The sequence below is a fragment of the Protopterus annectens genome, chromosome 13.part0 (assembly GCF_019279795.1).
Source record: "Protopterus annectens isolate FY-2018-M chromosome 13.part0, PAN1.0, whole genome shotgun sequence".
NCBI lineage: Eukaryota > Metazoa > Chordata > Ceratodontiformes > Protopteridae > Protopterus > Protopterus annectens.
The window spans coordinates 371,098,920-371,113,278 of NC_056747.1; positions in this window are offsets into that span (position 1 = coordinate 371,098,920).

The window sequence follows — 14,359 nt, forward strand, 5'->3', positions numbered from 1 at the left end:
ACTGAATTTTTTTTTGCTTTCAAAAATGGCATGTCTGACTTCTAGCCACAAGTTCTTTCAGACGACCAGTTAACTATCCACTGTACTACATAATGATTTATATTCATATTTACAAGTTTGTCGTTAATACCTGCATGGGCAATAATGTCAAAAGCATTAGCAGGGTTCAGATGCTTTGTGTGTACTGCATAACCACTAATGCTTTGGTGACTTTTTCAAACAAATGAATGAGTTTAAAGGGTAGGACTTTCTTTTGACAAATCCAAAACTGATGGGGCTCCACATTTAAGAGATTTTCATCATTCAGATTGAGGAGATCTGAAGTAATTTATTCATAGAAGCTAGCAGACCAGCGGTGGTAGTGCTGCAGTAGCGTTATCACCTCACAGTAAGACGCTGTCCAGTTTGATTCTCAGCTAGAACATCTTCTGCGTGGGGACATGCGTGAATGGGTGTACCTTCGTTGAAGGTTGTGCATCAGGGCTGGTATCTCGGTATGTAAAAATCAACTACCAATCATTAGCGGACCGGAGTTTCACTGTGGCGACCCCTAACCGTGAAAAGCCGAAAGACACAACAACATATGAAGCTAGTGAGACTAATGAGCCTGTGTTTACCAGAGTCTGTGCTTGGGCTATCCTTGTGTGACAGCATTACAGTGACTGTTTTCAGGCATGTAGACTGCAACCATTGAAGAGGTTTAGATTAATGTGTTTATTACCACTGTTATAAGTGTACTTATGCGAATATTGGAATACCTGACTTGTTGTCTTGTACAAGAACACATTACTATAGTCAGTTTTGGCAGCTTCACTCAGCTGCCTCTTGCAAAGCCTGTAGTTCTGTAGATATATTAAGGTACCTCTGCTCCTAGAGGCAACCATGTTATCATCATAATAAACCTGCTTTGGAAAGGATAGCTGCTTACATTGTATGAACCATGCAGGAAAATGCCCTTGACCTCACTATTAAATAGTACGACTGGCATAAATTTACTGTGACTGTATATCCTATGTACAAAAATACAATTTGTTTGTACAAAAGGACTCCACATCCTATCTAAATCTGCCCATTACATTATCTTTTAGATAATGTACAGCTCATCGTGAACTGGCATACAGCTTCTTCATAGGTTCATAGGTGTGTACTAGGCCAACGGCCCTGGAGCCTTTAAAAGCCTAGCCCATAGAAGTGCCCTGGCATCATGCCACAGTTAGTTCCCAGTGCCTCTATCAAGTAGAGCCACTGGAGTGATCCCCGGGGTGAACTTTCTATTTCCCATCCACTCATCAAGATTTCTCTTGAAAAGGGCCAATGAGGTGCTGCATCCTATTAGACCAGCTTTTTTAGTATCTCATATATTCTTGCAATTCACCACAGCTTTTTTTTTCACAGCATACTGTGGAAAGCCATCCACACATTTGTAATTCATGGATAAGAAAATCCTCACTCCATCTCTGAGCCATTCTTCCTTTATCTTATGCTTGTGCATTACTGTCCCCTTTAATGCCTGATGCTATCTTTTTAAGCTGCTTGCTGTCTTTGAGGATTATAATCACAGTGCCATAGTACAATACTAGGTTAGCTACTCCAAAGAGCCTTTTTAAGCCTACCCATGCTACCCAATAACATTAGATAGGCAATTGGTCTAATAAAGGTATACATAGTGTCTGGTCACAGGCATATGGTTGTCTTCATCAGATGGCGGTGCCATTAGCACCAGATATAAAATACTGGAATTGCGTGACTATGGTTGCCTTATAATTTGTGGGATGGCCATTGAGACCATGTCAGTTATGCGATGACCATTGAAACTGCACTACAGGCACATCACTTTGTAGCAGGGATGATGTGCCAACATGTCACCTTGACGTAGTTTCCCTGTGTGGCCTACTCATAGCCTATGGCTGTGCCTAGGTATGTTGATATCCATTATTATCATATGTGACAGATATGTGTGGTTGTGCCCTGCAATCCTGATCTTTAAGTGCCATTGGCCTTTCTTCATACATGAACATGTTCCTATGGACTTTATCCAGACCCAAGGGGCCACCTATATCATACACCTGTGGATCAACCAAGCAGTAGCTTTCCCTGTAACATCTGGTGAGGCTAGTCTCCAGTGATGGCACCGTGGATACAGCCCATGATGCACCTACAGCCTTTGCTGTGAATACATATATATAGGCTTGCTGTCCTAGGATGTGGTACAGTGTTTTTCCCATGTACTGATCTGCATCCTCACCCATGCTGCTGGTGTCTACTTCTCCCCAGTCAAATGTGGATTTCTTTTAGACCACTCCTGTTTATTGTCTTTCTTCCCACACATCTTCCAGGTCTGTGTTGTTTGCTGAAATGGTCATCCTTCCCAGCCATGGCTGAATGATTTTTCATAGGTGGGCTTGGGACAGCCAAGACTTGAGCCTTATGTGGTCCCATTATCTCTTTCAACAGATATCATTTGCTCAGACACACACACACACACACACACACACACACACACACACACACACACACACACACACACACACACACACACACACGCACAGACACACACACAGACAGAGTACAGGCTGCCTTAGTGTATCCCTGTCTGCTGACTCTCTGTGCTGTTTTACCGTAGGTTGCAAACGCAGTTATGTAGCTCCTGTAGTAAGGAAGTTACAGTAGTACAATACGATAGAGAAACGAAATATAGATTTTTCGTGAACAAAACCAAATTGTATACTTGTGCAGAATAATGACATTTAAGATCATTGTAAATATCTATCACAAACTAAGTCTAGGTCAGTACAGGTAAGGGGTGAAGAGAGTTGAAGACAGAGTTAAGAGTTTCAGTGAACAAGAATACACTGAACTGACCGACATCGCCAACATCCTGGCAGACAGGTTCAGTGCAAACTTCACCCCCTCCCCAACACCCTAAAGGGCCCATAACTATACCAGAAGAATGTAGTGCCCCTGAAAATACAGACACTCAGGGTAAAACAGCCCTCTCCAAAGCCAAAAACACAGCATCAGTGGGACCGGACGGTGTCCCAGGTTGCTTCCTACATGAGCTCCAAGATGAACTAACCCTCACCTAAACACACTGTTCAAACTCAGCCTTTCCACAGGCTACGTGCCAATAGAGTGGCGCACAGCAACAGTTATTCTGCTCCACAAAGGTGGAGCTACAACAGACCCCGGGAACTACCGTCCTATAAGCCTGACTAGCTTGCTCTGCAAGGCTATGGAGTGCATCATCATGGATCTCATTAACAGAGACATTGGGAACCTCCAAATACTGGACCCTACCCTGTTTGGCTTTGTTAAGGGCAGATCATGCCTCCTAAACCTGGTGGACTTCTTTGAGACAGTTACCAAGGCTATAGATGAGGGAAAGGTAGTCCACACAGCCAACCTAGACCTCACAAAGGCCTTCAACACCATTCCCCATTCAGGTATTATAGACAAGCTCAGCAGGCTGAACATAAACCCCTACGTCACGAGATGGGTTGCCAACTGTCTCACGGACAGAACCCACATGGTAAGAGTTGCGGGAGCTAGGTCTGACTCTAAACCAATTACAAGTGGCATTCCCCAGGGCTCAGTCCTAGGACCCCTCCTGTTCGGCATACACTTCTCAGAGGAACAAGTAAGCACAGGAGGACTGTGACTGACAAAGTTCACTGACGACTGCAAACTGGGGGCTATAATTGACTCTCCAGCTGACACAGACATCCTCCAAGAGGGTCTCACTGAGACAGATACCTGGTGTCAAAACCATGGCCTCAAACTAAATGCCAAAAGGTGCATAGTCATCCCATTTGGAAAAAACAAAGTACCCACAAAACTTCCCTAAATACGGAAGACATAAGGGATCTGGAGACCCAAGTAGATAGTAACCTCTCCTTTGATAATCACATTGCCAAAGTGGTTAGAAAATCCTTCTGTGTGGCCCATCTAATCACAAAAGGGTTTGCATCCAGATCAAAAGAGGTCATTGTGCCCCTCTATGCATCACTCATCAGACCCATCATAGAGTACAATGCCCCATTTGGGATGTACCTTACAAGACACCTGCAACAGCTGGAAAGACCACAGAAGTACCTCACCAAGAGGATCACTGGCCGCACACAGATGACCTATGCAGCTCGACTGAAGAAACTCTAGCTGTACTTGGTTGCATACCGCCTACTCAGAGGTGATCTCTGCCTGACATACAAGGCCATGTCCAACCCAGAATTGATGGACATGCTCCACATAAAGAAAACCATATCCCCTTGAGCCACACGTTCTAGCGATCTAAACCTCACCATAACAATAAATAGGACGTGCTGGAGGGATAGATTCCTGTCCCAGAGACTTCCCATGCTCTGGAGCAAGATTGCAATCTACATTAGGCAGAGCTCCTCACCAACACTCTTCAAGAGAAACCTTGACGAGTGGATGGGAAACAGAAAGTTTACCACGGGGATCACTTCAGTGGCTCTGCTGGACAGAGGCACTGGGAACTAATCTAAGGGGGTAACGAAAGCCAACACATTCTGTCTAGGCTTATAAATGCCTTTGGGCAGATAGCCTAGTACCTACCTATGAACCTAAGAAGGAAAATGTGATAATAAACAGAAGGAGAATACAAGAGTATTAAAGAAGATGAAATAGGAATAGTGAAGAAGTGTACTATAGGTAAAGCAGGAAATTATGTAGATTAGAGTAGCAGAGTCTGAGATGTGTTTATTTCATGATGTAAAATAGGAAATAACTGAAAGTAGAGATAGGATACTGTGCAGGAGTAGTATAGGCAGAAATTACTGGAGAAAAGAAAAAGCAAACAATAGAAGTAGATAATGAGATGTGTCATGAACTAGTATGATAAAAAGATCCATATAAAGGGAGATAAGGTGACAGAGGAAGAACGAGAACAGCAATATGTAAATGAGTGAGGTGGTTGGGTAGGGAGGGGGTAGGGTTGGAAGGGGTGAGAGGGTTTAAGTAGGTTCAAGGCAAGGACAGATCCATGAGCTTAAGAGGAATTGTTTTAATTGCTTTTTGAATTTAGTAGTTTTTGGGGTATTTCTGATATGTTGAGGTAGTTTGTTCTAGGGTAGGGATGCATTGTAGTTACAGAGTAGTTTCCCTATGTTTCTGTTTGGTTTACGTATGACAAGGAGTTGTTGGTCTGAGCTTCTGAGTGGTCTGGTGGGGGTGTAAAAAGATACAAGGGAAGAGAGAGAGGGACAGGCAGTAGGTTTGTATAGGATAGAGTGGGTAGTTTGGAGTTGTGATATAAGAAGTTGTTGGGGGAGTTCTGGCCATTGTACTTGTTTCAAAGCTATGCAATGGTGGGTTTTTGTAGGGCTGATTAGTTGCAGATCTAGTGATTTTATTGTAAGTTTGTTCAAGTTGTGAGATTAGTGAGGATTGTAGGTTAGAGAGGACGGGTGAAGCGTAGAGAATGCCTGGTAGCAGGAATGCTCTAGCTAGTGATAGTTTAGCTTCAGGAATAAGATATTTTTGTTGCGGTACCATAACCCTAGTTTTTGGTGTATCTTTTTGATACACAGACGAATGTGCTGCTCATATTTAAGCTGATCACCGATAATGGTGTCAAGGAGTTTAGTATGAGGGTCGGCTTTGTTAATGGTGTTGTCTACTGAGTGGATAGAGAAGGAGGATTTATGGTGTGAGAGTTAGTTAGGTAGGAAGAGTAAGAGTTTAATTTTCTTAGGGTTTAGAATTAGCTGGCTTTTATTAAGCCATTTTTCGATGGAGTAGAAGGTGTTTTGTGTAAGGGAAAGAAGATCAGTTATATTATTGGAGGTTGTGATGAGGGTTGAGTCATCTGCATATTCAACAACGGTAGAGTGGTGGCAAGAAGAGTGAAGATTGTTGGTGAAATTACTGAATAGTAGGGGACCTAGAATAGAGCCCTGGGGGACCCCTGTTTTTATTGGCAAGAAAGATGAGCAGGAGGTGAGCCATCGGGCAGATTGAAGTCTATTAGAGAGGTAGCTGGAGAACCACTGCACAGTAGAAGAAGCGAGGTTACGTTCAGTTAGTTTTGTTAGTAGTTTGTGATGTGACACAGTATCAAATGCTTTGGACAGGTCAAGGAAAAGACAGGATGCAAGCGGGTTTATGTCACAAGTTAAGTTCAGATGCCTGTAAGTCAGCAAAAATCCCCCTCTCAGCAGTCTTTAGGAGACTGAATACAGCAACCGAGCCTATAGGTGATGAGTGTAGGACAGGGTATTCATGCTCTGAATTCTCCTGGTGAGAAATGTTTATAGGTGTTCCAACTGTAAGTGTCTGCTTAGATACATGACAAAGGGGGCATTGTGCTCAATGATAGCTCTGAGAAGAGCCAAGTAGAGTAAAACTATAACTTCCTTGGACCTGGTTGGCATATCCTTACCTATAAGTTTGGCAACATAGAATGATTTTTCTTATTATCTTAGCTATGTGTTCGGGAAAGGCCAGATTGCTATCTAAATATGTTCCCTACTGGGTTGACTATTAGTGGTGTTTTATTGATGGACTAATTAACCTGGGCTGACAGATTCCAAAATGTCTTTATGATGCATTTATTTGCACGAGTTCTAGGCCATGACTTTGGCACCAATCATTTGTCTGTGTTAAACCTGTTCGCAGGATGTTGGTGTTTTGGGGGGAATCTATAACATCTTCCAGTTTACCGTCATCTGTAAAGTTGGTGAGCCAGAGGCCTTGACTGTTAGCCTTCTCTTCTGAGAAGTAGACAAAAACATGCATGTGGAGCATTTTCCCCAGGCCTCTGCTGAAAACTGGCTATGTTCCAAGTTGGACTTTCCCAGTAAACAAATTTTAAATAAATAAATGGATGCCACACAGGAGCAGGCACAGTATTTTTATTATTTTATTTTACATTTGTTGACTGGGAAAGTCCGGCTGGACGCATGTCCATTTTCAGCAGAGGCCCGGGGAGAAAAGCTTCGTTTACATACAATACACTAATGTACAACTACAGACTAGTAACTACTTAATATACAGAGATAACACACATTTAGTACATTATGGTAAATAACACACTTCTAGTACAGTATGGTAAATTGTAGATTGATACATACAAAGCCCTGGAGTACTCCCAGGTGACCAGTCTTTTTGTGGAGATAGTCTCACTGATCCTGACATACTGGGTCCTCCCATCTGTGAGCCAAATGGCAATCCATTGAGTTATTTAGGTTTATGCTGAGCTCAGAGAGCTTCCAACAATGCCTGGGTGGGGTAGTGCATTGAATGCCTTGGTCAGGTCAAGATATACAGTATGCAATGTTTTACCTTTGTCAGTTGCCTTGGTGACCCTTTCAAAGAAGTCTATCAGGTTAAGTAGGCAAAACCATCCCTTAACAAAGCCACAGTGTCGTTATTTATTGTTTCCAATGATAATTTGTTTCATGGCTTTGTGTATTAGGCTTGTTAGACTGATGGGTAGGTATGTCCCTGGGTTAGGTGGTGGTCTGTACTTGTGGAGGGGAATGACTGTTGCGGTCCTCCGTTCACTTGCAATATAACCTTTTTCAAGCATGTAGCTGAAGGGTGGCTCTCATGGTCCAATAGGTCATGTTTTGCGCTGCTCAAGAAGCAACTGAGGATGTTGTTGGAACCCAAAGAGGTGGTGTTCTTGGCCTCAGCAAGTGCTGCCAGGACCTGGTCTCTGCTAGCAGTTGGGAGTAGTACGCTGGAGGGGAGTTCATCTGGTGGAACTGGAGGTGGGAGGAGTGGATGGTGAAGTATAAGCTGAATTTATCAGCAATTTGGTATGCCACCCTAATCAGTGAAGTTGGTACCATACACCATCATTAAAGTGCACTGCTGAGTGTTATCAATATGGTTTTGGACATAGCTGAAGAAGGCATTGTGATTGTCCTTAGCATGTGAGCTATCTTATGACAGCCTGGGGAAATGGGACATTCCCAGTCCAAGTGATCCATGACTATATCATTTAAAACTGATGCTTGTTGGGTGCTTGTCCATATCCCTTCATGCTGCCTTGTTGCAGCAGTTAGCCTCCTCTGTTTGTCTGTGGTGTATCTGAACAGGCTTCCTACATATGCAATAAGCCAGCTAGTGTTTGTCGTTCACTCTCTTCCCTTTCCCTTTTCATATAACTTCTTCACTGACAAGACCGCTGCTCAAACATGAACCTCTGACTTATATTCACAGAGCTGGTCAGCATAAAGTAGCCAAGTGTACTACGAAGGAGAATAACAGTTTAGAAACTGCCTGCAAACTGACATGCACATATGATCATTTTCAATCAAGCATTAGGTTTTCATAGTGATACAAGCTGGTTAGCATGCATGGTATCACATGCCAGTCAGTTGCTGTACCCCACCAAGGAATGACACCTGTATATGACACTGACTGACATTCACCTTTTTGGTAAACTACACTGTGGGAATGAATTTATTTCAACTTTGTGGGTGAATCTATAATGTAGATCAGTCATGTCAATAACTGCATTTGTGTTAATATTTTGTTTCTGAGTATCTGACTTACTAAAGCTGAATAGTTATACTCTTGTTGATATTTATTAGGCCATCTGCTAATCAAAGGCAGGAATAATTCATTGGCCTGAAAGACAATTAACAGTTTGCGAATTATCAGTTGAATCTACTACTCTCTACAGCTTCAACTGACTAAGGGCCTCTGTAAAAGTATTTGCCACTTTTCATTTAATTCTTTAGACAGAATTCACAATTCCTGTAATTTATGTCATTATCTACATTTTTGACTAACATTTAGTAATTAGTCTCACATTAACTACAATTTAAAAGAATTATAGCAAAAGTTTCACAAAGTTTAATGGTATGATGGAAAGAAAAAGCACTATCCAGCACAAATGGTATGGTGTAGGGAATTCCACAGTAAGGCAGTTTTCAAGAAGTTTACTATAATCTTGGTTTTGTTATTCTTGGCTGCGTGTTGCAGTTTATTAATCTCTTGTAGCTTCAGTTAAAACTGTGAAGTAACAAAGCGAATCACACAGCAGGTATGAAAAGAGGTGAAAATGTCCTCATTTAGGCAGTGGCTAGAAGATTGTTCCATGTGTCTAAGAGATTTCCATATCAATGGCTCACCTGAAAGAGTTTTAATTTCAATGTAAAAGGTAACAGTGCAGAATTTATCAGTGAAGGACTGCAGGATGTTTTTCATTGTCTACAGGATTTTGGCTCAGATTAGAAGTCAGAGCTACAATATGGAAAGATGGAGGCAGTTTTAGTTATTTTTTACTACTTATTTTCATAATGCTTGCTTACTTCATATACTGTTTCTGTTTGGTGACACTGAGCTTGCAATTTAGACTTTGTGAGTTTTGGGAAAGGGGACCTCCGAGTTTAGGAATCAGTGAAACACGTTACTGATAATCATCATGTTTTACGGTGTTGCATCAGTACTGAATATTTTTTGGGGGTGGATTTGAAAAATAAATCATGTATGCAGAAGATGATGTCTTTATGACACTTCAGTGGAAATGTACATATCAAATACATGCTTGATATTACAGGCAAGAGTATGTTTTTTTGTCATGATAGACTGCTATTCTGTAATGAATTACTGATTTCTGATCATGTTTTGTGTAGATGTTGAGCAAGTGCTTACATTTTGTAATGCTTTCTATTCTTAGTATCATTTATAACAGTATTAATCTATTCATCAATTCACCAGTTTTCAGACTTTTCATGTGGTTTGAGCTGGTAGCTAATATTTATCTATCTATCTATCTAGTTATCTATATATATATATATATATATTATATATATATATATATATATATATATATATATATATATATATATATATATATGAATGTATGTATATATATATATATATATATATATATATATATGAATGTATGTATGTATGTATATATATATATATGCACACACACACATATATTTATTTATTTATTTTTTTTACATTTGTTTACCGGGAAAGTCCAACTGGGCAGGGTTGCCCATTTTCAGTGGAGGCCCGGGCAGAAAAGCTCCATACAATTTATCAATCCAAAAACATGCAACAATTTAGAATATACACATAACATTGTCATAGGCAATTGTTAAAGGCAAACAATCCATGGGACCCGATAACATCCTAGGCTGCATTCTACATGAACTCAGGCATGCACTTGCAGCACCATTAGGCACCTTATTCAACCAAAGCCTGAGTACCGGCTTTGTCCCAGTTGAGTAGAGGACAGCCACTGTCATCTCTTTATACATAGGTGGAGCATCCACTGATCCAGGAAATTATAGATAGATCAGCCTAACTAGCCTGATCTGCAAGGCCATGGAATGGATTATCATTTATTTATTTTATTTTATTTTACATTTGTTGACCGGGCTAGTCTAGCTGGATACATGTCCATTTTCAGTAGAGGCCCGGGGAGAAAAGCTCCACAATACAATACAAATGGGTTAGTAAAACCAAGTGTTGTTATACATTCAAATAAGAAATATTATACAAAAAGTAGGTGTTACAGAGAAAAAATTGGTTCATAAGTATTACTAGCAAAAATACTTTACAATACTGAAAATAAGCACCTCATTAACAGGGAAATTTGCAAGCTCCAAACATTCAACCCCACACAGTTTGGCTTTGTCAAGGGAAGGTCATGTCTGTTAAATCTGGTCGACTTCTTTGAGACAGCCACCAAAGCCATGGATGAGGGGAAGATGGTGCACACCGCCTACCTTGACTTGGCCAAAGCCTTTGACGCCCCACTTGGGCATAATAGATAAACTCTCTCAACTAGGCATCAATTCATATGTTACCAGATGGGTAGTAAACTGGCTCACTGATAGAACCTACCTAATCAAAATAGGGGACGCCACCTCAAGCAGTAGACCCGTAACGAGCAGAGTACCCCAGGGATTGGTCTTGGGGCCTCTGTTATTCAGGATACACTTCTAAACTAGTGGGTTATGGCTGACCAAGTTTGCAGACGACTGCAAGCTGGGCACGGTCATCAATTCCCCAAGTGATGTGGACGTCCTCCAAGAGGGTCTCACCCAAACAAATTACTGGTGCCAGAAACATGGCCTCAAGCTGAATGCCAAAAAAATGCATCATCATCCCCTTTGGGGAGAGTGATGTCCCCACATATTATTACATTAATAACAATGTCCTAAGCATGTGATCAGTTGTGAGGGATTTTGGCACCCAGGTTGATAGCAATCTGACTTTTGATCACCGTGTTGCTTCTGTTGTACAGAAACCTTTATACATGGCCCATCTCATAAGTAAAGGTATCTCATCCAGGGACAAGGAGGTCATAACATCCCTGTATTCTTCCTTATAAGGCCAATTATTGGGTACAATGCCCCCTTTGGCATGTACCTCGCAAAGCACATGTGGCAGCTGGAGAGACTACAGAGGTTCCTCACCAGGAGAATCCAGGGCCTTAAATATCTACCCTGTGCAGATAGGCTGAAAGCCCTGTCCCTCTACACAGTTTCGTACAAAGTCCTCAGAAGTGACCTCTGTCTGGCATATAAAGCAATCTCAGACCCCGCCTTGATGGGACTGCTGCATATCTACAAGTCAAGCTCCACCCGAGTAATCTGCACGTGCGACCTCAACCTGGTCTGTGATATGAATAGGACTTATTTCCGGGACAGATTTGTGTCCCAGAGACTCCCCCATCTGTGGAATAGACTCCCTCTCTATGTCAAGCAGCGTTTCTCATTATCACTTTTTAAGTGCAACCTGGATAACTGGATGGGAAACAGAAAATAATACCTGGGATTCCACCTGTGTCCCTGCTAGACAGGGGTTTAAAAGATGCTGACTTGTCTAAACATGGGCTAAACTCTTGGCTAGGCTTATAATGGCCTTGGGCCAATAGCCTAGTAACTTCCTATGATCCTATAGAACCTTACAAGAGTATTTGTAGTACAAGTAAGAAGTTCAGAATATACAAGACTTTACTGTACATAACAACATTGTGTGGAGGAATGACATGATTCACAATTCAATAACAGTGGTATAGCCTGAATTACAAGGCTTTATCTGTGTTTGTCATTATAGCAGGACACTATAGCAACCATAGTTCTAGTTCTAGATAGAGAAGAGACATGAAAAAAGACTAGTGCTTGGAGGAGTTAGCTACGGTCAGAGTGTGTACATATCACTGAATTAGTGCGATAGGATCTCAGCTGATTTTTGAAGCTAAGTTTGTTTGTCTGTGTCTGGATTTCAAGTGGGAGAGAGTTCAAAAATTTTCCAATAATACTGTAGTAAAGGGAATCTCCTGAGGTGTGTCTGATTTTGGGTACTTCAACCAGCCCTTTTTTGGTGGATCTTAGCTGACAGTTATTGGTGTACTGGTTAATTAGGCCATGTGGGGTTGGTGTTTTGTTGGGGTGATAAAGAATTTGGTGAGCCAGAGTGAGTTGGTTTAGGATCAGTAAGTTTGGTAATTCAAACCAGGGCAGTTTCCGAAGGACTTGACAATGGTGGGATCTCTAGGAAGAGTCTGTAGCAAATTTAGCTATTTTGTTATAGCAAGTGGATAATTTGTTTGGATCACCTTTATTTAGGTTAACTAGAACAGGAGAAGCATAGAGTAATGTGGAGAGTAGGTGGGTTCTTGTTATGATAGTTTTACTATTACTAATCAGATAGTTTTTGCATCTGTAGAGTGTGCCTAGTTTTTGTGCTCTTTTGTTATGGTTTGAGCAATGTGCTTGTCGCATTTCATGTTTTGGTCAATGATGACCCGTAGTAGCTTGGTTTGTGCAACTGGTGTGATATGGGTATTGTCAGAAGTGATAATAGTTAAAGGGGGGATGGGATCTATAGCTTTAGATGGGTGAAAGAGCATAAGCTGGGTCTTTTTGGGGTTGAGTATTAATTGAGAGTCTGATAACCAGGTTTCAATGACTGTGAAGGATTCCTGGGTTATTTTATAATATAGAAGTTGGAGAGAGGGGACTGAGAAGATTAGGGTAGAGTCATTGGCATACTGAACTAAGCTTGTGTGAAGGGTGGCTTTATATAGTTTATTGGTGAATATTGTGAATAGCAGGAGTCCACATATAGAAGCTTGAGGTACACCTAAGGTAACAGGGAGAAGGGGGGATAGAGAGTCCTGCCACTTAACGGCTTGCTGGCAGTTAGGCAGTTCTTAAACCAGAGGAGTGCAGAGTTATTTAGTTTAGGTTCTGTGAGTACAGCCATTAGTTTGTTATGGGAGACCATATGAAATGCTTTTTAGAGGTCCAAAAAGAAAGTGGATACCAGATTCCCTACATTCTGCTGTTGATTTATGAGGTTAGTGAAGCCGATAAGGGCAGTGGTGGTGCTGTGGCTAGGGTGAAAACAATGCTGAGTTTTGGCTAGAAGATTGTTGGATAGACGGTATTTAAATAATTAGGAATGTATACATTTTTCTAGGATTTTTGACGTGGGGATAATATGGCTATCAGACAGTAATTGGATAACTTGGTTGAGTTTCCACCTTTGTGTAGTGGTATTATATGCAAGATTTTCCAGAGGAGTGGGACCTGTTGCTCAGAGATTGACCTGTTAATATTTATGGAGACAGGGTATGAGATAGCTTTGGCTGAGATTCAGAGGTATTCTAATGAGAGTTTATCAGCTGCTAGGGTAGTGGGTTTTAGTTTGGTCAGGTATCTAAAGATTGTATTGCTCTGGACTGGTTGGAGGGAGAAATAGCTTTGGTTAGTTGAGGAGTCTGTCAGATTTGGGAGGGATGTAGGAGAAGAGTTTGTCAACAACTTTAAAATGGCATTAGTAAAATATTCACTGAATTGTGCTGCAATGTTGTTAGTAGATGCGTCTATCTTTAGGGGTGGGGTGCCTGTTCTTCTCGGTTGGAGAATTTTATTTATGGCTGCCCAGAACTTCTGAAGGTCAGAAGTATGCTTCATTTTTTTGCCTTATTTCTTAATTCAATAAATAATTGCCTGTTAGTATTAGTTTTGTTGTTGAGCCAAGTATCCTGTGCTTTATCCCTTTGTTTTGTAGAAGGCAGGTACTTTTGGTGAGCTGGGGGGCAGAGTTGGACTTTGTTCTAATTACTCTTGGGGGGGTGATGTGGTTAAGTATGTTCAGAAAGGTCGAGTTAAAAGAGCCTATTTCTTTGTCAAAGGGAGACTTGAGAGGAGTGACCAGCTGCAGTGCTTTAGTGCTGTTATGAGGTCATCTGTTCTACAGTTTTTTGCGTAGCGTATATGTTTGAGGGAACTATATTTTGTGGGTTTAACTTGTTGTCTTAACACAAATGTAGGTAGATTCATAGATAGAATTCATAAATTCCAATGCCCTAGATCAACTAATCCATATTCCCACCAGGGGCTCCAATATCCTA